Source organism: Tursiops truncatus, chromosome 14, assembly GCF_011762595.2.
Source record: "Tursiops truncatus isolate mTurTru1 chromosome 14, mTurTru1.mat.Y, whole genome shotgun sequence".
In the NCBI taxonomy this organism is placed as follows: domain Eukaryota; kingdom Metazoa; phylum Chordata; class Mammalia; order Artiodactyla; family Delphinidae; genus Tursiops; species Tursiops truncatus.
This window is the reverse complement of record NC_047047.1, coordinates 48,269,309-48,293,241: the sequence shown is the minus strand read 5'-3', so window position 1 is coordinate 48,293,241 and position 23,933 is coordinate 48,269,309.

Genomic DNA, 23,933 nt, shown 5'->3' with positions numbered 1-23,933 from the left:
AACTCAGCCTGTTCCTTTGACCAAGCCTCAGTCTTGTTCACTAACATTGGTAACTGAATCTCTATCTACTCCCCACAAGATAGTGGCCGACCTTGATTACAGTCCCATTATCCTGTGTCCTCCCCGACTGAAGCCAAGCTCTTCCCTGTCCCACTCAGCATTATTCTCTACCTGAACCACAGTCCCTTCATCAGGCTACTTGCTCTCAGATATCCTTATCACCAACTGCCTGTTACCAACTCTTCTAGATTCTGTGTTTGATCAAGTCTGAACATTCTGACAAGATCTCTTTCTTTCCCTTCCTGATGCCCAATTTGTTCAAAAGCATTCTGAACATTTTCACAAAATAATATTATTTTTAGCCATGACTAAATATAACTAAATAGTATCCATTTATAGATACTATTCTTCCTCAGTGTGCATAGAAACACACTACACTGATTCTTCCCTTACATGATGGATCATTACTTCACTGTCGCCATTGCTGCCTCTTGTTCTTTCTTCCACACAATAAATATAAGCCTCCCTTCAAGGCTCCCTCTTCAATCATCTGCTATTTTCTTTCTCCATACTCCCCCTCAGAGACCTCAGCCATTCCCATGGTTACAACCAGCATCACCAGGCAACTGACACCCAGGTAAACATCAGTCAGGAACCCTAGTCCTTAACTTCCAACATTCTGTCTACCAGATCCGTAGTTTAATAACTCCAAAACTAAACTAATCATCTTTTCTCACAAACCAGTGCTTTCTTCAGATAATCGCATTTTTATTGATTGTACCATCATTTTTCAAGGCATTAAGACTCAAGATTTGGCATTATTTTAACCCTTTAAACTTGCCAGCCACTTCAACTTACCAGTAAGACCTACTGATTCCCTATCACACCTCTTTTTATTCTCTCTGTATTAGAGTGAAAACTCTAATACAGGTCTTTATTAACTCATAACTATATGTTTACCTTAATCTTCTATTTTCCCAGCTCCAATCATCCTGTATAACACCATAAGGTTAATTTTGCTAAAATTATCTGGCTAAAGCTTTAATAGCTGCCCATTAATTATAACTGTATTTACCAAAGAATAAAACACATAACATTGGTTAAAAGTGGAAAAATAATTTAAATAGTCATGTATTTATCATAATGGGAATAAAAATTTTATTACTTTAAACAATGATTACGTGACTAATGTTGCTTAGGATGAACACAAAAATGTTTAAATGAGTCAATTTAAAGGAAAAATGAGTAAAGATATAGTATAGGTTGTAGGAAAGCATGACATAAAATTGGGGTAAGTATGACCTATCGAATGAAATCCATATGATTTGGTCTCCTCTACTGTTTTACCTTAATTTTTCAATCTTGTTTCCTCACTACCCAACTACACCAATTTTTCTCTTCTCAACAAAGTAATCAATTTAGCATTACTTAAATAAAATATACGCCATTCCATCATGTTTATGAGTTTGACAAAAGGCAATAGGACCGTGAGAAGGAGAAGTAATTCAATGATAAGTATTATAAGGTGAAAAGTCATTAGAAACAGGATCCAGGGTCAAAGGAGGGGACTAAATAGGGCATCAAGCTGGTGCGGCAAGCCAAGGATGCACGCGAGAATCAGGAAGTGAGGCTGGTAATCAAGGTCAAAGTTGAATTTTGGAGCGTGGCACCAGCTGTAGTTGAGGCCCAAAGAAATTATTTAAAAGTTAAATCTGTGACTGCTTGGAATGCAGCACAGTAGGTCCAGCTCCTTCAAAACTCAAGGTTTGATCAGATTATTTCATATTTGTGAATTAGCCTTGAAATATTGGGAACCTGTAGTTCCCAATCTCCTAATATTTAACTTTCTAAATACTACCAGGCTTTTCTGCTCAGCTCCTACTTTTCCTAAGGACTCTTGTTTGATAAGCCCAACTGGAATTGATGCCTTCCTTCTTTGAAATGTTATAGCATTTATTATCCCTTCTAATCACATGAAGTGATATCGGCAGGTTCTGCTTTATATCACAGTGGTTTACATACATTCTTTCTCTCTGCTACTTTGGAAGCTCTTTAAAAAGAGCAACAGTGACTTGTATACATAAATCCAACAGCATCTCATACAATTTTTTTTTTATATGGTAAATCTGTGGAATACAAACTCCTTTTGTTCCAGGTTTGTAAGGGAATAGTTTTTCTTATGCTGTGCTTAATATTTATTTAGTTTGTTTAATATGTAAACAGAAGCCAAGAACATTTCCTGCAATGTCTTGGAGGTCAGAGCAATGACAGTTAACTGCAAACTAACTTGGGGGGCAGATGCTTGTGTTGGTGCTATTCAATGAATGTTTTTTTATGGGGAGAGGGGACAGTGACATTGAATTGCCTTCTCCTAAGGAATGGATATATATGCATTTTTATAGAAAAATGATTTTGAGACCATTGCTTGTACCCAAGGAGGTTTATCTTGTAGCTATTTCAAACCAAGTGGTTTAATAAAGTCCTCCCATCTAAAACATAAGATCTGTGTTTTTTTTTTTTTTTTGTATCTCCAGAGCCACAAGGAGGTAGGACAGTAGAAAATTTTATATATATATGTAAATTTCTACTGTCCTATATACATATATATATATATACACACACACACACACACACACACACATATTTTAAGGAATGTAGATACATACGGCAATAGAGTTTAGTAGGAATGCGCTTGCATATGCTTTTTATATGCCTATGCACCTTCCTAACGTTAAGAAGTTTGATCCTGATAGCTAACATTCCTCCTGCAGAACTCTTAGAAAACTCCCTTTTATTGTAAGGAGTTTTAAAATGTTAGCCTTCCATTTGACTTGTCGTGAGTCATCACTCCTGACCCACATAATTATACTCAAAAATGAAAATACACACCTCAAGTTTCTCTCATGAATTCTGTTTCAAAAAAGAGAATAAAGATTTCTTTGGAAATAAAACTGCATTTTTTGCAAACATCAACACTCGAAGTTTGGCACAATTTCAAAGAAAAATATCTGATATAATTGCTGCTGTTACACCTACTACACTGAAAAAAGAAGTTCCTTGCTCTTCAGTATTAACCCAATCTTTGGCTCAGTCTATCACAATAAGCACATGTTAACTTACCTACTATAGTTAACCAACTCTTTCAGGTGCCATGGGGAAATTAGAAGTATAAAGATTGTTTCTTTCCTCTCTTGAAAATATTATCTTACAATATAATTGTAGATATATGATAAACAAATACAAAAGTTAAATTAAGTCAGTGATATAATTAACATTTGAGTAAACCTTTACATCTAAATACATGCTAAAATAGCAAATGAGTAAGATAAAGAATAAGTATCACATATGAGAGATTCAGAATAAAAAATATCAATATGGGTTGGATATTCAAGTGAATTTTAGTGTCCTTTTAATGAGCAATTGATTTTTATCCATTTGTAAAATATGGTTGTTAAATATATTTTAAATTATCTGTAAAAACTGCATGAAAGGCTTTTAGATTCTTTGACAGCTTGTTTGATAGGTTCAATTTTTCCTGTCAGTGTGGAAAAAAAATAACTTTACTAGTTTCTTTAAATTAAAAAATAAAAAAAACAACCACAACTTACTAACTCACAAATAATTTGTCCCTGCAGATTTTGACTTAGCGGTACTGTTCTCATACATCTTGCCCATTCCTCTAACTAATATTTAAAATATTTATTACGTCTTACATAGACTAACTTCCTAACTGTTCTCCCTCCTTACAATGTCTTCTCTCTCCAATCTATCTTAGTGTCAAATTCACATTTTTATGGTATACTTCTGATCATGTCATTCCACTATTCAAAAAAAAAAATCTCAATGACTTTTTTCTGCTTGTAGAATAAAATGCAAATTTCTTAGTTTGGTGTTCTAATTAGATACTACTTTTCTGACCTTAATTCTCATTATACTGCCCTCTACTCCTTATATATGTCTCATGTTTTCCCACTTTAAGTTGTTTTTCCTGCCTGAAAATCTTACCTGCTCTTCACTTCCACACAATCATTTCAAAGTGTCCAAGTCTTTATCTTATTCCTTAAGATGCATTTAAATGATTTTCTTACATAAATCCCTCACGGACCTAATCCAACTTAATTAACACTCTTCTGAAATCTGGCTGTAGACTTTGGAAAGTGATATATTTCTATGGAGATTATATATTATATTATATTTCTATGCAGCATTCTAGGGAGCCAAAGAAGACAGGGATTATTTCCCCTCATTTCAGAACCTATAACAGAATTCCCACACATATAGGCATCACACATATACACCTTATGATGTGGTACACTGCATCTCAGACATCTCTCCTGTGAATTTTATGTAAGAATCATTGCACATCATTTTTCTTCTTCATTTCTGTAATATTTTTCTCTGAACTTTGATAGTCCCCTAAGGAAACTTTACCATTTTCAACCTTCCCAAGTTGATAGCCTATGGAAAAGTGCCAACACCATCCACTCTTTACAAGTAATATGCATAGGACGAGTTTTGAAAGGGAATGAAATACAAGCAATGGTCTCAAAATCATTTCTGCATAAAACACATCTGAATATTTTACTCTACAAAATGTAAACATACATTATGTATATATATATATATTTTTAGATGTGTGTATATATATATATATATATATATATATTTTTTTAGGCTTGCCTCAAAAACCATTATGATAAATAAGCATAAATCATTGTATGTTTACAACATATTCAAATAAATCATGATTAAAGTAATTAAGGATAGAACAATTGTAATTATGTCCTTTGAAAGAAATGGATTACTAGGTGATCTGTCATTTCGTAAAATTTGGAGTGAGCGATCTCAAAAATCAAGGGCTTTATTTTCATCATTGTTGCAAGGAAGCATTAGATATCCCCAACCCCAAAAGTCCTGAGCTCTCTCTCTCCCTGACAAAACATCAAAACTGATCTTAATCAAAATCTGTCACATTTTCAGTCCTGCTTAGAATTGAAAGGACGTGGAATTCTCCCTCTAAAGACAGTTTTAAGGATTGGTCTTCTTGACTTTTTGGAATCTATTTATTCACTCTGTGCTTTTATGCTTAAAAGTGTATCTCACAAAACCTGTTACTAGAAAAATAATTTTTTTGATGTTAAATTTTCAGATATTGGGGCAATCTCTTTAAAATCATTCCCTATTTTTATGAAGTTGTCCATCTGTAATTCTCCTTCCCTAGTTTCTGTTTCCAGTATAGTCATTCTTTACAACCCACATGAGCTAAAGTAGTCTCAGCCCAACTCTATGAGACATATCATCATGTAGAGTACTTACTAGCAGTGCTAGTTTGGACAAGTCACTTAAATTCAGTTTCTTCATTTCTAAAATAGGCAATAAGGCAAGTGATGAGAGGTGAAGAAAATAAAGTGTGTTAAGAACTTATTAGTAGTTCTGGTATGTGCATGTGGGCTGGATAACAATTAGTTACTCTTTCCCCTTTGTCTGGCAGAAAAGAGAATGCCTGGCCAGCCTAGTCTCCTCTATTCTTCGCACCTTCCAAGGCTACCATCAGCGACTATCCTTGGGCTTTTGTGATGAAGAGTCAAGTACAGTACAAAGCAGGACTGCAGGAAGCATAGAGGAAGACACAAGGGGCTAGAAGGACTGAAACAGTGCTCAGTTCTGAGAGTAACCATTCTGTGTAAGATCATTCAATAGGTGGGAACACAGAGTTTAAGAAATTTGATTGTGGAGTCAGTGTCTTCAAAGTGCTTGAAAAACACAAGAGAGAAATTATTTCAAAATTGCTTTTGACAGAGGAGCCAAACTGGAAGAGCTCCCAATGGCCAAAGCTGCAGTAATCTGAGCAACAAAATAAATAATAATGCTAGATTATAACCCATAGAGTAAAATAAATATCCATGAGTCCATAGTGTAATAAGTAATTGAACAAATAAATAAGTGGTGGATCTTGCCTCCAGTAATTATTGGTGTCTTATAGAAGAATTCTAATTAATAAATGCAGAAGAAATGAGGAAAATAGCAAACCACCATTCGAACTCCAGAGCACTTCTAATAAAATAATCCAGATAGATGCTAAAATTAGTGGGCAAAAGTTTGAAAAAAAGTGGAATATTTGCAGGTTTTATTAATATTAAAGGGGAAAAAATAGTAAATTTACCATGGAGAAACTCAGAAGACAGTATCCTAACCAAGATGTCAGTGTTAACATCACCAAGTAGTAAGACAAATCAACATCATGTACTTCTTGATATGATGCATTAAGAAGGGCATATCACTTACGTGATATTCTTGCTAAAAATGCAAATCCTCCAACCAATAATTAGAAAATATTAGAAAAACCTAAATCAAGAAACATTCTATAAAACAATTGCCTAGTACTCTTCAAAGGTCATGAAAGACAAGGAAAGACTGAAAATGTCGTAGGTTGGGAGAGACTAAGAAGACATCACAATGAAATGTACTGTGCTATCCTGGACTGGCTCCTGGAACAGATAAAGGACTTTAGTGAGAAGAACTGGTGAAAACTGAATAATAAAGTCGATATTTTAGTTAATAATAGTGTACCAGTGTTAACATAGTTTGGATAATGTATCATGCTATGTAAAATACTAACAGAGGAAGCTGGGTGAAGCACATACAGAAACTAACTATATGTACTATTTTTGCAATTTTTTTGTAAGCCTATAATTATTTCCAAGTAAAAACTTAAAAAATTATTTTAGCTGAATAACCTATATTTTTGTTCATTACACTTCTCTAGGATAGAAATATGTGGTGTCGTTAATTGCCCCCTTAATTCCCTGGGGCACAAACATACTTACCATGAAGCTAATGAAGCTTAAGCTTCAGGTTGAGGCCCTCACTTTCATGGGGCTCTCCTAAGGCCCTAAACTAGATTTTGCAATTATAATTGTGTGTTCTTGTTCTAAAAAAAGGTCCCTCCTGTTGCCAGAGCTGCTTCAGGTCTTTGCTCAAAACCTGCCAATGCCCCCACCTTTAGCAGGAGTTGACGTAACTCTTTAAGTTAAAGGGTCCAGAGATAAGAAAGGAAGCTACAAACAGACAAAAAACAGATGGAACCAGCTGGAACCAAGATGGCGAAGAAGCTGACCTCCAATAGACCCTGAGTCCCATTATACGCTGATTTTACTACATTAGCTTATTAAATGACCTACCAGCAGCCATAACCAGACACTAAGGACCAAAAAAGGATGAAAAGTGTTGGCACCCCACTTCCTTGAAAAAGCCCTGCCCCTTCTCCAGTAGACTAATACATACGCCTCCCCGTCGTTAGCCTCATTCCTCCTTTCTTTGTCTTTACTCTTTAAAATTAAATCATTCTCACCATGTGGGTGAGAAGTTGATCTGTGAACTTAGTTCCCACTTCTCCATTCTTTGGCCACTGAATAGTGCTTGTGCTGCGTCAATCTCAGCTTCAGTTCTGTTATCCCCTACTCGAACCCGAACAGAAAAAGGAACCCTCCCCACCGAGGCAGAGAGCCTCGGCTGGTCGGGCTAGGGCCTGAGTAGGGTCCATACAACTTAATTTGGTAGCACTCCCACATTTTACAAGCTTCAAATTCCACAAAGCAGGGATCTGTCTCTGCCCAATAATAAAGGAAATTCTAAGACTGGTTCCTGGCTGTTAGGGAAGGGGACAAAGCTTGAACCAGGGCTAAAATTTCCCACCCATTTACAGGACCAATTGCCATGCAGAGTGGAAAACAACTTGCTTTTCAATGTCTAAACAGGCATGGCCAACTATAGCTTACTCAGACCTGAGATGATACTCAGGAGGTCCCTTTTTACAGAGGAATCAAGACAGTTATCAGCTTAAAGATAATATGGAATGTGAAGTAGGTGGCAATATATTTGGAGATGTCTCTAGTATTTGGAGGAAAAAACCCAGGGAGAGTAGGAAAATGGGAGAGAGAAAGGGTGCTGGCAAGAACTAGGCAAGATTCCAATGAGGGGTCAGTGGTAGACCTTCATTCCTAATGAGGATACCAAGTGCTCAGCAGTAAAGAGAAGGGATATGCCAGTGTAGGAGACAGGAAAGTTGTGCTTGGGTGATTATGTGAGTGGTCCATACCCTCTTAAATGTCCAGAATGGGGACTGAAGTAATGGATTCTAGACAAATTCTTTGAGACAATTCTTTGAGACAATCCTTTGAGAATGAAGCTTCTACTGTTATTCTTGTCCTGGCCAGCACTGGTGTAGGAAATAGAGACTGAGCCTTTGGGTAGACATACCATAATTAAGACTACATAAACCCTGAATGACTAAGGGCACTTCTGCCCAGAGCAGATGCCCGATTCTTTTGGTTTCATCATTGATTAACAAAACATTCACGCACTCTAGTCCTGAACAATGCTAACTCAAGGATTTCCTTTTGGTTTTGTTTCGGGGTTTTTTGGTAATAAAAATGATAGAATAATAATACAAACATACATATGTGCCATTTAAGGAGAATGTATTATATGCTAGACACTCCTATGGGGGCTTGTTATTAATAATTTTATTTGCTTAAAATGGCGCTGTTTTTCTTTTCTAAGACTTGTCAACATTTGAGTCCCTGGAATCTCAGGTGAGCGAGGTAGTTTGTGAAGAAACTGGAGGAAGAAATGGAGTAGAATTTTGAGATCTCAAGAGGAAACAGTAAAGTCAGAACTGGGGAAAAAAGTGATTTATAGCATATTATCAATTTTGGGGTATTTTTTTCTATATTTCGTAATTTATCACTCTAGATAGAATATAAACTTTTTAAGGGAAAGAGTAAAACCTAGGTACTTAAGCATGCATCAAACTATTTAACACAAAAATACTGTCGACTGATCTATAAATTTGCCAGCTGTTGACCCTGAGAAGGGAGAATCTGGGATAAAATAATGAAATTGATAAAATAATTCAAATTTCACTTCTTAAACTCTCCTTATTCCCAATAGTTATTTCTTGTATATCAGGATATATCTGATATACAAGAATACTGAGTTCCTCTCTTATGAATTCCCTAAGTTAAAATAAAAGGTTATGACCATAAAGTTGTCTTGAGTGGCTTTGGAGAAGTATGTGGCTGGAATCATCTTGCACATACAGAGTTCCTGTAAAATTCCTGAATACATTTTTATCCCTCTACTCTTCCTCTCTCCCTTAAGACTGAGATTTTGCATATAAAATTTCAACCCAGAGAGATTTTTTCTATGGTGAAGTTACAGATCCTGACAGGCGTCGGTTACCATAAAACTACTACTGACTGATAATTATCTTTAATGTGGCTAGTGGGCACCACTAAGGGTGCCGAATCAGTTAAAACAAAACAAAACCATGTTATATGTTATCTCTCCACCAAGTTCCAGCAGAAGTCAAATGCATAGGGCTGTTTTCTTTAAACAGAGGCCATAATCAAGGAAGCCCAAAGGCAGACAAAGGGAGATACAATGCACTATAGGCTCACCAGGGAAGCAAGAGCTGCCTGAGTTTCTACTGAATAATTCAGTGTTTGGGGCTCCTAGCTGATGAGTATCCTCCAAGAGAAACACCTGGCAGAAAGTATGGGAACTCAGATCTGGTAGATTTTCTTTAATGCTTTAGCCAAGTGGACATCACAATGTTTCAATAACCTGCCCAGCCTCCCAGGACCCTGCCTTTAGAACAAACATTGTCTTAGTCTTGTTATTTTTTTCTCTCCAAACCAACTTACACCTAAAGACAAGAAGCATGCATCCTTCTCAGTCACCTTCCCCATGTAGAATTAAAATAGCACCAACACATGTTGCTAAAATTTTACAAATGATCATTTGAAAAATAACTGTTCTATGTGTTAATGTGAAGATAATAAAGGCAATGATTTTGCTGCGCTTTGCTGTTATTTACTGTAACTTGATTCGACAACACACAGGTCAAATATTGTTGTAGCAGAGTGGAATTTATTCATATAACACTAAACCAACTTTATCATCTTTGGTTAATAGCCCACTTACCTTAAACAATATTTAATTCTGTGAAATTCTTGAGAAACCAAAAATCTGAATAATGTCCTAGGTGTGTGTAGGAATCAATGACAGTAGAGAAATAAAATAAACAAAGCATAATCATGTTTACTTTCTCTCTCAATTTTAGAAGCTGCATACTTGAAGCAAATATGGTAATTATACTATTTGTTTTCCTTTGAAAAATGTTTTGAAGTTGGATATCCAAAGCTAATTTGACAAGACCTTTTTTTAAAATTAATTTATTTCATTTTATTTATTTTTGGCTGCATTGGGTCTTCATTGCTGTGTGTGGGTTTTCTCTAGTTGCAGTGAGCAGGGGCTACTCTTCATTGCGGTGCGTGAGCCTCTCATTGTGGTGGCTTCTCTTGTTGCAGAGCACAGGCTCCAGGTGCATGGGCTTTAGAAGTTGCGGCTCTCAGGCTCAGTAGTTGTGGCACACAGGCTTAGTTGCTCCATGACATGTGGGATCTTCTGGGACCAGGGCTCAAACCCATCTCCCCTGCATTGGCAGGCAGATTCCTAACCACTGCACCACCAGGGAAGCCCTGACAAGGCCTTTTTGAACATGAGCATCTTCCTTGAAGAAGGAAGGAAGATATCAATCTTCCTTGGATATCATTTTGATAGTCAGTAAATTCTCTTAGAGGGATTGTGAGTTTCCTCTCATAACCAACAATAGAGGACCATGTTGGCAGTTGAGATAAAAGGATCAGCTAATCTGGATTAGTCCAGTTGTCCTTCTAATCTGGGACCTGCACTTGATGAAAATGAAAATTCACTGTCATTGTTAATTGTGCAAAACCAGTTATGAGGACAGGCAAGGTAATTAGCTGCCTATGTATTGTCAGGAATGCTTTATCGACTAAAAATGTCAGCCTTTTCTTCCTCACAGTTTATGCAAATCTATACTGGTATATTATTTTAATTAGGTAACTAGTAAGGCCCAAAATTCTTCTGTATCTAAACGAAAGTATTAGTATTTCTAAGAGGGATAACTAAATGAACCCTTATCTAATAGCATTCAGTGGATAAGCCAAGTGAAATCATTTCCGGAGCAAGGCAAAGGATAAATAATACATGTGAACATTAATAAGGATTTGTCAGGTGGGTGTCTACCTGTGATGACTAGTTAAAGGAAGGGACACCTGGATATTAGGTGGTGAAGAGGTAGATCTTGACTGATTTATTACCCAAAAGTCTGTCATCAGGTTCTGGACAACCTATGCTATAAGCAGGAATTCTTACTGGTTTCTCTGGACTGGGGCAGATTGAAATGTCTTCAGCATTTCAGGTAAGACCTGAGACACTGCCATGTGTGAGCAGCCTGAGAGAAACAGACTAACAACTTGGAAGAACACTATAGAGAAATACAAAGAGCATGGACTTCAGAAACAAGAAGAAAACAACAATAATCTGGGTTTGATTCATGGCTCTGTCTCAACCTAGCTGTTTGTCCTTGAGTAAGTCATTTAACTTCTGAGAACCTCAGTTTCATAGACTTGCTCCAGTCAGGGTTGCCACGAACCTTCCATTTCTAAACCCACAGTGTCTGCCAAGCACAACAAAATAAGACCTTCAAGATGGTGGAGGAGTAAGACATGGAGATTACCTTCCTCCCCACAAATACATCAGAAATACATCTACATGTGGAACAACTCTTACAGAACACCTACTGAACACTGGCAGACCTCAGACTTCTGAAAAGCTGTGTGGCTGACAGGGTAAGAGTGCTCCGGTCGGGTAATAGGCCTGTGCCTCTGAGGTGGGAGAGCCCAGTTCAGGACATTGGTCCACCAGAGACCTCCCGGCTCCATGTAATATCAAATGGCAAAAGCTCTCCCAGAGATCTCCATCTCAATGCTAAGACCTACTCAATGACCAGCAAGCTACAGTGCTGGACACACTATGTCAAACAACTAGCAAGACAAGAACACAACCCCACCCATTAGCAAAGAGCCTGCCTAAAATCGTAAGGTCACAGACATCCCAAAACACACCATTGGACTCGGTCCTGCCCGCCAGAGAAACAAGATCCAGCTTCATCCACCAGAACACAGGCACCAGTCCCCGCCACCAGGAAGCCTACGCAACCCACTGAACCAACCATAGCCACTGGGGACAGACACCAAAAACAACGGAAACTACGAACTTGCAGCCTGTGAAAAGGAGACCCCAACACAGTAAGTCAAGCAAAATGAGAAGACAGAGAAACACACAGCATATGAAGGAGCAAGGTAAAAACCCACCAGACCAAACAAATGAAGAGGAAATAGGCAGTCTACCTGAAAAAGAATTCAGAGTAATGATAGTAAAGATGATCAAAATCTTGTAAATAGAAAATACAAGAAACGTTAAACAAGGACTTAGAAGAACTAAAGAGCAAAGAAACAATGATGAACAACACAATATATGAAACTAAAAATTCTCTAGAAGAAATCAATAGCAGAATAACTGAGGGAGAAGAACGGATAAGTGACCTGGAAGATAAAATAGTTAAAATAACTACCGCAGAGCAGAACAAAGAAAAAGAATGAAAAGAATTGAGGACAGTCTCAGAGACCTCTGGGACAACATTAAATGCACCAACATACAGATTATACGGGTCCCAGAAGAAGAAGAGAAAATGAAAGGGACTGAGAAAATATCTGAGGAGATTATAGTGGAATACTTCCCTAATATGGGAAAGGAAAGAGTCAATCAAGTCCAGGAAGCACAGAGAGTCCCATACAAGATAAATCCACAGAGAAACACACCAAGACACATATTAATCAAACTATCAAAAATTAAATACAAACAAAAAATATTAAAAGCAGCAAGGGAAAAGCAACAAATAACAAACAAGAGAATCCCCATAAGGTTAACAGCTGATCTTTTAGCAGAAACTCTGCAAGTCAGAAGGGAGTGGCAGGACATATATAAAGTGAGGAAAGGGAAAAGCATGCAACCAAGATTACTCTACCCAGCAAGCATCTCATTCAGATTTGACAGAGAAATTAAAACCTTTACAGACAAGAAAAAGCTAAGAGAATTCAGCACAAAACCAGCTTTACGGCAAATGCTAAAGGAACTTCGGTAGGCAGGAAACACACAAGAAAGAAAAGACCTACAATAACAAACTCCAAACAATTAAGAAAATGGTAATAGGAACATACATATTGATAACTACCTTATATGTAAATGGATTAAATGCTCCAACCAAAAGACATAGACTGGCTGAATGGATGCAAAAACAAGACCCGTATATATGCTGTCTACAAGAGACCCACTTCAGACGTAGGGACACATGCAGACTGAAAGTGAAGGGATGGAAAAAGATATACCATGAAAATGGAAATCAAAAGAAAGCTGGAGTAGCAATTCTCATATCAGACAAAATAGACGTTAAAATAAAGACTATTACAAGAGACAAAGAAGGACACTACCTAATGATCAACGGATCAATCCAACAAGAAGATATAAAAATTGTAAATGTTTATGCACCCAACATAGGAGCACCTCAATACATAAGGCAAATGCTAACAGCCATAAAAGGGGAAATCGACAGTAACACAATCATAGTAGGGGACTTCAACACCCCACTTTCACCAATGGACAGATCATCCAAAATGAAAATAAATAAGCAAACACAAGCTTTAAATGACACATTAAAAAAGGTGGACTTCATTGATATTTATAGGACATTCCATCCAAAAACAACAGAATAAACTTTCTTCTCAAGTGCTCATGGAACATTCTCCAGGATAGATCATATCTTGGGTCACAAAACAAGCCTTGGTAAATTTAAGAAAACTGAAATCATAGCAAGTATCTTTTCCAACCACAACACTATAAAATTAGATATCAATTACAGGAAAACTCAGGAAAAAATACAAACACATGGAGGCTAAACAATACACTACTAAGTATCCAAGAGCTCACTGAAGAAATCAAAGAGGAAATCAAAAAATACCTAGAAACAAATGACAATGAAAACACGACAGCCCAAAAACCTATGGGATGCAAAAGCAGTTCTAAGAGGGAAGTTTATAGCAATACAAGCCTACCTCAAGAAACAAGAAACATCTGAAATAAACCTTACATCTAAAGCAATTCGAGAAAGAAGAAGAAAAAAAATAAATAAACCTTACACCTAAAGCAATTCGAGAAAGAAGAAGAAAAAAAAAACCAAAGTTAGCAGAAGGAAGTAAATCATAAAGATCAGATCAGAAAAAAATGAAAAAGAAATGAAGGAAACAATAGCAAAGATCAATAGAACTAAAAGTTGCTTCTTTGGGAAGATAAACAAAATTGATAAACCATTAGGCAGACTCATCAAGAAAAAAGGGAGAAGACTCAAATCAATAGAATTAGAAATGAAAAAGGAGAAGTAACAATTGACACTGCAGAAATACAAAGGATCATGAGAGATTACTACAAGCAAATATATACCAGTACAGTGGACAACCTGGAAGAAATGGACAAATTCTTAGAAAAGCACAACCTTCTGAGACTGAACCAGGAAGAAACAGAAAATATAAACAGACTAATCACAAGCACTGAAATTGAGACTGTGATTAAAAATCTTCCAACAAACAAAAGCCCAGGACCAGATGGCTTCACAGGCAAATTCTATCAAACATTTAGAAAAGAGCTAACACCTATCCTTCTCAAAATCTTCCAAAATATAGCAGAGGGAATATCATTCTATGAGGCCACCATCACCCTGATATCAAAACCAGACAAAGATGTCACAAAATAAGAAAACTACAGGCCAATATCACTGATGAACATAGATGCAAAAATCCTCCACAAAATACTAGCAAACAGAATCCAACAGCACATTAAAGGGTCATACAACATGATCAAGTGTGGTGTATCCCAGGAATGTAAGGATTCTTCAATACAGGCAAATTATTCAATGTGATAAACCATACCAAATTGAAGGAGAGGGCTTCCCTGGTGGTGCAGTGGTTGAGAGTCTGCCTGCCAATGCAGGGGACATGGGTTTGTGCCCCGGTCTAGGAAAATCCCACATGCCATGGAGCGATTAGGCCTGTGAGCCATGGCTGCTGAGCCTGTGCATCCAGAGCCTGTACTCCACAAAGGGAGAGGCCACAACAGTGAGAAGCCTGCATCCAGCAAAAAAAAAAAAAAAAAAAAAAAAAAATTGAAGGGGAAAAACCATATGATCATCTCAATAGATGCAGGAAAAGATTTTGACAAAATTCAACACCCATTTATGATAAAAACCCTCCAGAAAGTAGGCACAGAGGGAACTTACCTCAACATAATAAAGGCCATATATGACAAACCCACAGCCAACATCATTCTCAATGGTGAAAACCTGAAACTGTTTCCACTAAGATCAGAACAAGACAAGGTTGTCCACTCTCACCACTATTATTGAACATAGTTTTGGAAGTTTTAGCCACAATATCAGAGAAGAAAAAGAAATAAAAGGAATCTAAATTGCAAAAGAAGAAGTAAAGCTGTCACTGTTTGCAGATGACCTGAAAGTATACATAGAGGATCCTAAACATGCTACCAGGAAACTACTAGAGCTAATCAATGAATTTGGTAAAGTAGCAGGATACAAAATTAATGCACAGAAATCATCTGCATTCCTATACACTAATGATGAAAAATATGAGAGAGAAATGAAAGAAACACTCCCACTTACCACTGCAACAAAAAGAATCAAATACCTTGGAATAAACCTACCTAAGGAGACAAAAGTCCTGTATGCAAAAAACTATAAGACACTGATGAAGGAAATTAAAGATGATCCAAACAGATGGACAGATATACCAAGTTCTTAGATTGCAAGAATCAACATTGTGAAAATGATTACACTATGCAAAGCAATCTACAGATCCTTTGCAATCCCTATCAAACTACCAGTGGCATTTTCACAGAACTAGAACAAAAAATTTCACAATTTGTATGGAAACACAAAAGACCCCAAATAGCCAAAGCAATCTTGAGAAACAAAAACGGAGCTGCAGAAATCAGGCTCCTGGACATCAGAGTATACTACAAAGCTACAGTAATCAAGACAGTACAGAAAATGGCAGAGCAGAGACTCACGATGAGAACTCAGTTTCTTGCATCTGCTGAATCTTTAAAACCAAAGCTGAAAAAAGGAAATAATACACAAACTCAAACTGAGGAACAGTCTACAAAAAATTAGCCTGCATCTTCAAAAAAGCTGTTGAGAGAGGGCAGACAGCAGAAGCAAGAACTACAGTCCTACAGCCTGTGAAACAAAAGCCACATTCACGGAAAGATAGACAAAAGATGAAAACGCAGAGGGCTATGTGCCAGATGAAGAAACAAGATAAAACCACAGAAAAACAACTAAATGAAGTGGAGGTAGGCAACCTTCAAGAAAAAGAATTCAGAATAATGATAGTGAAGATGATCCAGGACCTTGGAAAAAGAATGGAGGCAAAGATCGAGAAGATGCAAGAAATGTTTAACAAAGACCTACAAGAATTAAAGAACAAACAAACAGAGATAAACAATACAATAACTGAAATGAAAACTACACCAGAAGGAATCAATAGCAGAATAACTGAGGCAGAAGAACAGATAAGTGACCAGAAAGACAGATGGTGGAATTCTTTGCTACAGAACAGAATAAAGAAAAATGAATGAAAAGAAATGAAGACAGCCTAAGAGACCTCTGGGACAACATTAAATGCAACAATATTCGCATTATAGGGGTCCCAGAAGGAGAAGAGAGAGAGAAAGGACCTGAGAAAATATTTGAAGAGCTTATACTCAAAAAATCCCCTAACATGGGAAAGGAGATAGCCACCCAAGTCCTGAAAGTGCAGAGAGTCCCACACAGGATAAAACCAAAGAGAAACATGCCGAGACACATAGTAATCAGATTGGCAAAAATTAAAGACAAAGAAAAATTATTGAAAGCAGAAAGGGAAAAGTGACAAATAACATACAAGGGAACTCCCATAAGGTTAACAGCTGATTTCTCAGCAGAAACTCTACAAGCCAGAAGGGAGTGGCATGATATACTTAAAGTGATGAAAGGGACGAACCTACAACCAAGATTACTCTACCCAGCAAGGATCTCATTCAGATTTGATGGAGAAATCAAAAGCTTTACAGACAAGCAAAAGCTAAGAGAATTCAGCACCACCAAATCAGGTCTACAACAAATGCTAAAGGAACTTCTCTAAGTGGGAAACACAAGAGAAGAAAAGGACCTATAAAAAACAAACCCAAAACAATTAAGAAAATGGTCATAGGAACATACATATCGATAATTACCTTAAACGTAAATAGATTAAATGGTCCAAGCAAAAGACACAGGCTTGCTGACTGTATACAAAAACAAGACCCATCTATATGCTCTCTACAAGAGACCCACTTCAGATTTAGGGACACATTCAGACAAAGTGAAGGGATGGAAAAAGATATTCCATGCAAATGGAAATCAAAAGAAAGCTGGAGTAGCTATACTCATACCATATAAAAGAGAATTTAAAATGAAGAATGTTACAAGAGACAAGGAAGGACACTATATAATGATCAATCGATCAAAGAAGAAGATATAACAATTATAAACATATATGCATCCAACATATATGCATCCAAGCACCTCAATGCATAAGGCAACTGCTAACAGTTATAAAAGAGGAAATCGACAGTAACACAATAACAGTGGGGGACTAACACCTCATTTACACCAATGGACACATCATCTAAAATGAAAGTAAATAAGGAAACAGAAGCTTTAAATGGCACATAGACCAGATAGATTTAAATGATACTTATAGGACATTCCATCCAAATACAGCAGATTACACTTTCTTCTCAAGTGTGCATGGAACATTCTCCAGGATACATCACATCTTGGGTCACAAATCAAGCCTCAGTAAATTTTAGAAAATTGAAATCATGTCAAGCATGTTTTCTGACCATAACACTACGAGATTAGAAATGAATTACAGGGAAACAATGTAAAAAACACAAACACATGGAGGCTAAACAATACATTACTAAAAGACCAAGAGATCATTGAAGAAGTCAAAGAGGAAGTAAAAAAATACCTAGAGACAACTTACAATAAAAACACGATGATCCAAAACCTATGGGATGCAGCAAAAGCAGTTCTAAGAGGGAAGTTTATAGCTATACAAGACTACCTCAAGAAACAAGAAAAATCTCAAATAAACAATCTAACCTTACACCTAAAGGAACTAGAGAAAGAAGAACAAACAAAACCCAAAGTTCGCAGAAGGGAAGAAATCATAAAGATCAGCGCAAAAATAAATGAAATAGAAACAAAGAAAATAGCAAAGATTAATAAAACTAAAAGCTGATTCTTTGAGAAGATAAACAAAATTGATAAACCATTAGCCAGACTCATCAAGAAAAAGAGGGAGAGGACTCAAATCAATAAACTTAGAAATGAAAAAGGAGAAGTTACACCAGACACCGCAGAAATACAAAGCATCCTAAGAGCCTACTACAACAGTTCTGTGCCAATAAAATGGACAACCTGGAAGAAATGGACAAATTCTTAGAAAGGTATAAGCTTCCAAGACTGAACCAGGAAGAAATAGAAAATATGAACAGACCAATCACAAGTAATGAAATTAAAACTGTGATTAAAAATCTTCTAACAAACAAAAATCCAGGACCAGATGTCTTCACAGGTGCATTCTATCAAACATTTAGAGAAGAGGTAACACCCATCTTTCTCAAACTGTTCCAGAAAATTGCAGAGGGAGGAACACTCCCAAACTCATTCTTTGAGGCCACCATCACTCTGATACCAAAATCAGACAAAGATACTACAAAAAAAGAAAATTACAGACCAATATCACTGATGAATACAGATGCAAAAATCCTCCACAGAATACTAGCAAACAGAATCCAACAACACATTAAAGGGATCATACACCATGATCAAGTGGGATTTACCCCAGGGATGCAAGGATTCTTCAATATATGCAAATCAATCAATGTGATTATAGCATATTAACAAATGGAAGAAGAAAAACCACACGATCATCTCAATAGATGCAGAAAAAGCTTTTGACGAAATTCAACACCCATTTATGATAAAAAACTCTCCAGAAAGTGGGCACAGAGGGAACCTACCTCAACATAATAAAGGCCATACACAACAAACCCACAGCAAACATCATTCACCTATAGAGAAAAACTGAAAGCATTTCCTCTAAGATTAGTAACAAGAGAAGGATGTCCACTCTCACCACATTATTCAACATAGTTTTGGAAGTCCTAGCCATGGCAATCAGAGAAGAAAAAGAAATAAAAGGAATACAAATTGGAAAAGAAGAAGTAAAACTGTCACTGTTTGCAGATGACATGATACTATACATAGAGAATCCTAAAAATGCCACCAGAAAACTACTAGAGCTAATCAATGAATTTGGTAAAGTATCAGGATACAAAATTAATGCACAGAAATCTCCTGCATTCCTATACACTAATGATGAAAAATCTGAAAGAGAAATTAAGAAAACACTCCCATTTACCATTGCAACAAAAAGAATAAAATACCTGGGAATAAACCTACCTAGGGAGACAGAAGACCTGTATGCAGAAAACTATAAGACACTGATGAAAGAAATTAAAGATGATACCAACAAATGGAGAGATATACCATGTTCTTGGATGGGAAGATCAATATTGTGAAAATGACTCTACTATCAAAGCAATCTACAGATTCAATGCAATCCCCATCAAATTACCAATGGCATTTTTTACAGAACTAGAACAAAAAAATCTTAAAATTTGTATGGAGACACAAAAGACCCTGAAGAGCCAAAGCAGTCTTGAGGGAAAAAAATGGAGCTGGAGGAATCAGACTCCCTGACTTCAGACTATACTATAAAGCTACAGTAATCAAGACAATATGGTACTGGCACAAAAACAGAGACATATTTCAATGGAACAGGATAGAAAGCCCAGAGATAAACCCACATAAACAAGACATAAACAAGACAACCCCCAGAATGGGAGAAAATATTTGCATACGAATCAACAGACAAAGGATTCATCTCCAAAACATATGAACAGCTCATGCAGCTCAATATTAAAAAAACAAGACAACCCCCAGAATGGGAGAAAATATTTGCGTACGAATCAACAGACAAAGGATTAATCTCCAAAACATATGAACAGCTCATGCAGCTCAATATTAAAAAAAACAAACAACCCTGTCCAAAAATGGGCAGAAGACCTATATAGCCATTTGTCCAAAGTAGACATACAGATGGCCAAGAAGCACATGAAAAGCTGCTCAACATCACTAATTATTAGAGAAATGCAAATCAAAACTACAATGAGGTATCACCTCACATCTGTTAGAATGGGCATCATCAGAAAATCTAGAAACAACAAATGCTGGAGAGGGTGTGGAGAAAAGGGAACCCTCTTGCACTATTGGTGGGAACACAAATTGATACAGCCAATATGGAGAACAGTATGGAGGTTCCGTAAAAAACTAAAAATAGAATTACCATATAATCCAGGAATCCCACTACTGGGCATATACCCAGAGAAAACCATAATTCAAAAAGACACATGCACCCCAATGTTCATTGCAGCACTATTTACAATAGCTGGGTCATGGAAGCAACCTAAGTGCCTATCGACAGACGAATGGATAAAGAAGAAGCGGTACATATAAAGAATGGAATATTACTCAGCTATAAAAAGGAACAAAATTGGGTCCTTTGTTGAGACGTGGATGCATCTAGAGACTGTCATACAGAGTGAAGTAAGTCAGAAAGAGAAAAACAAATATTGTATATTAACACATATATGTGGAACCTAGAAAAATGGTGCAGATGAACCAGTTTGCAGGGCAGAAATTGAGACACAGATGTAGAGAACAAACATATGGACACCAAGCGGGCAAGGCGGCGGGGTGGTGGTGGTAGTGGTGTGCTGAATTGGGCGATTGAGATCGACATGTATAGAGTGATGTGTATATAATTCATGACTAATAAGAACCTGCTGTATAAAAAAATAAATAAAATTCAAAAAAAAGTATGGTACTGGCACAAAAACAGAAATATAGATCAACTGAACAGGACAGAAAGCCCAGAGATAAACCCACACACATATGGTCACCTTATTTTTGATAAAGGAGGCAAGAATATACTATGGAGAAAAGACAGCCGCTTCAATAAGTGGTGCTGGGAAAACTGGAAAGATACATATAAAAGAATGAAATTAGAACACTGCCTAACACCATACACAAAAATAAACTCGAGATTGATTAAAGACCTAAATGTAAGGCCAGACACTTATAAAACAGAGGGAAACGTAGGCAGAACACTCTATGACATAAATCACAGCAAGATCCTTTTTGACCCACCTGCTAGAGAAATTGAAATAAATACAAAAATAAACAAGTGTTACCTAATGAAACTTAAAAGCTTTTGCACAGCAAAGGAAACCATAAACAAGATGAAAATACAGCCCTCAGAATGGGAGAAAACATTTGCAAGTGAAGCAACTGACAAAGGATTAATCTCCAAAATTTACAAGCAGCTCATGCAGCTCAATATCAAAAAAACAACCAACCGAAAAAACAAACAACCGAATCCAAAAATGGGCAGAAGACCTAAAGAGACATTTCTCCAAAGAAGATATACAGATTGCCAACAGAAACATGAAAGGATTCTCAACATCACTAATCATTAGAGAAATGCAAATCAAAACTACAATGAGGTATCACCTCACACCTTCAGAACATCATCAAAAACTCTACAAACAATAAATGCTGGAGAGGATGTGGAGAAAAGGAAACCCTCTTGCACTGTTGGTGGGAATATAAACTGATACAGCTACTATGGAGAACAGTATGGAGGTTCCTTAAAAAACTACAAATAGAACTACCATATGACCCAGCAATCCCACTACTGGGCATATACCCTGAGAAAACCATAATTCAAAAAGAGTCATGTACCACAGTGTTCACTGCAGCTCTATTTACAATAGCCAGGACATGGAAGCAACCTAAGTGTCCATCAACAGATGAATGGATAAAGATGTGGCACATATATACAATGGAATATTACTCAGCCATAAAAGAAATGAAATTGAGTTATTTGTAGTGAGGTAATGGACCTAGAGTCTGTCATACAGAGTGAAGCAAGTCAGAAAGAGAAAAACAAATACTGTATGCTAACACATATATATGGAATCTAAAAAAAAAAAATGGTTCTGAAGAATCTAGGGGCAGGAAAGGAAGAAAGACGCAGACGTAGAGAATGGACTTGAGGACACGGGGAGGGGGAAGGGTAAGCTGGGACAAAGTGAGATAGTAGCATGGACATATATACACTACCAAATGTAAAACAGATAGCTAGTGGGAAGCTGCCGCATAACACATGGAGATCAGTTCGGTGCTATGTAACCACCTAGAGGGGTGGGATAGGGAGGGTGGGAGGGAGATGCAAGAGGGAGGAGATATGGGGATATATGTATATGTATAGCTGATTCACTATGCTATAAAGCAGAAACTAACACACCATTGTAAAGCAATTATACTCCAGTAAAGATGTTAATAAAAGAAAGGAAAAAAAAAAAAAGCAGCTCAGTTTCCTCTTCTGTGGATGGGAAGAGCAGGATTATCTTGGAGAATCATTGTGAGGATAAAATGAGACAAAGTTCGGGAAATATCTGAGCATACATTAGGAAATCGGGTCGATAGAGTCGCATATATGATTAAGTATCTCCAATCACATATATCCTCTTTCATGCTACACACAGCCGTTTCATTTTTCTCTCTTTGACTTGATTTTACTTCATGAATCTTTCCACCACCACCCTAACAGATGTGCTGTTTAATCAAACCAAACCTGTCTAATTCCACCTTATGTTATAAATCATACCTAACCTGTCTAAAATCCTTTAACACATAATGGCTTCCCAAAAGCTGTTCAAATGAGTAAATCCAAGACACTAAATGAAAATGAACAGCAGAGCAGATCTCTACTGCTTTTCAGATGGGGAGGTTGCAGGTCTCCTTGAAGTGAAAGCTCTTCATTTACAATGCATAGAAAAGAAAAAAGGAAGAAGAAGAAAAAAAAACTACTGAGAACGGAATGAGGTGTGCAGGGCCATTTTTCTCAAAGCTTGGACTATAGATGATGCACTGATGTCTTGGGGGCAGAGTTCAGATGCCTGTGAAATAAGCCAAGTCATCACATTAATTAGGATTGCTCCTGCATGCATTACTATATCATGACAAATTAACAAGGACCGCAAGAGAGCTCAACTTCTCTTCCACATGTTCTCAAGGCAAAAGTTACTTTTAAATGATGGCAAAGTAGTTACACAAATTGACAAAGAAGAAACTCTCTCTGTTGTGATCAAATTGGCTTATGTATCCCTCCCCTTTCCTGTAAGGTAAAGGCATAGTCCAAGAGAAGTTGAATAGCAACAATACTGATTTGCTTAATGAATAGCTCATGAAAGTTAGAAAGGCCCTAAATATTCTTTCGGCAAGCAATATAACACAAGTCGGCATACGCATAGAGCCAAAAGACAATAATATGAATAATTCTCTTCAAATATTTTATATTATCTCTATCATTAAAACCATTCAGTATGAAGCCTAAAGAATGCATTCCTTATTCCCAAAAGGCAAAACTGTACCAAAAATTCCAAATGAAAGAGAAAATGTAATTTGATCATTGTTCTTTAAGGCTGTAAAAGAAAATTCTCCATCATCACTCTTAACCATTCTTAACTAATGTAAGTACCAAACATGCCATCTTAAGTATCTGTAGAGAAATAAAAGGAATGTGACTTCAAAGTTCAGGTTCTAAGGAGATTTTGTTTAAAAATTCACACTCTTCTTAGCCTGGGTAAAAACCCTGTCAGTAAATGAATTAATTTTGGCAGTTTTCTAATCTCATTATACCTTTTGTCAAGAGAAT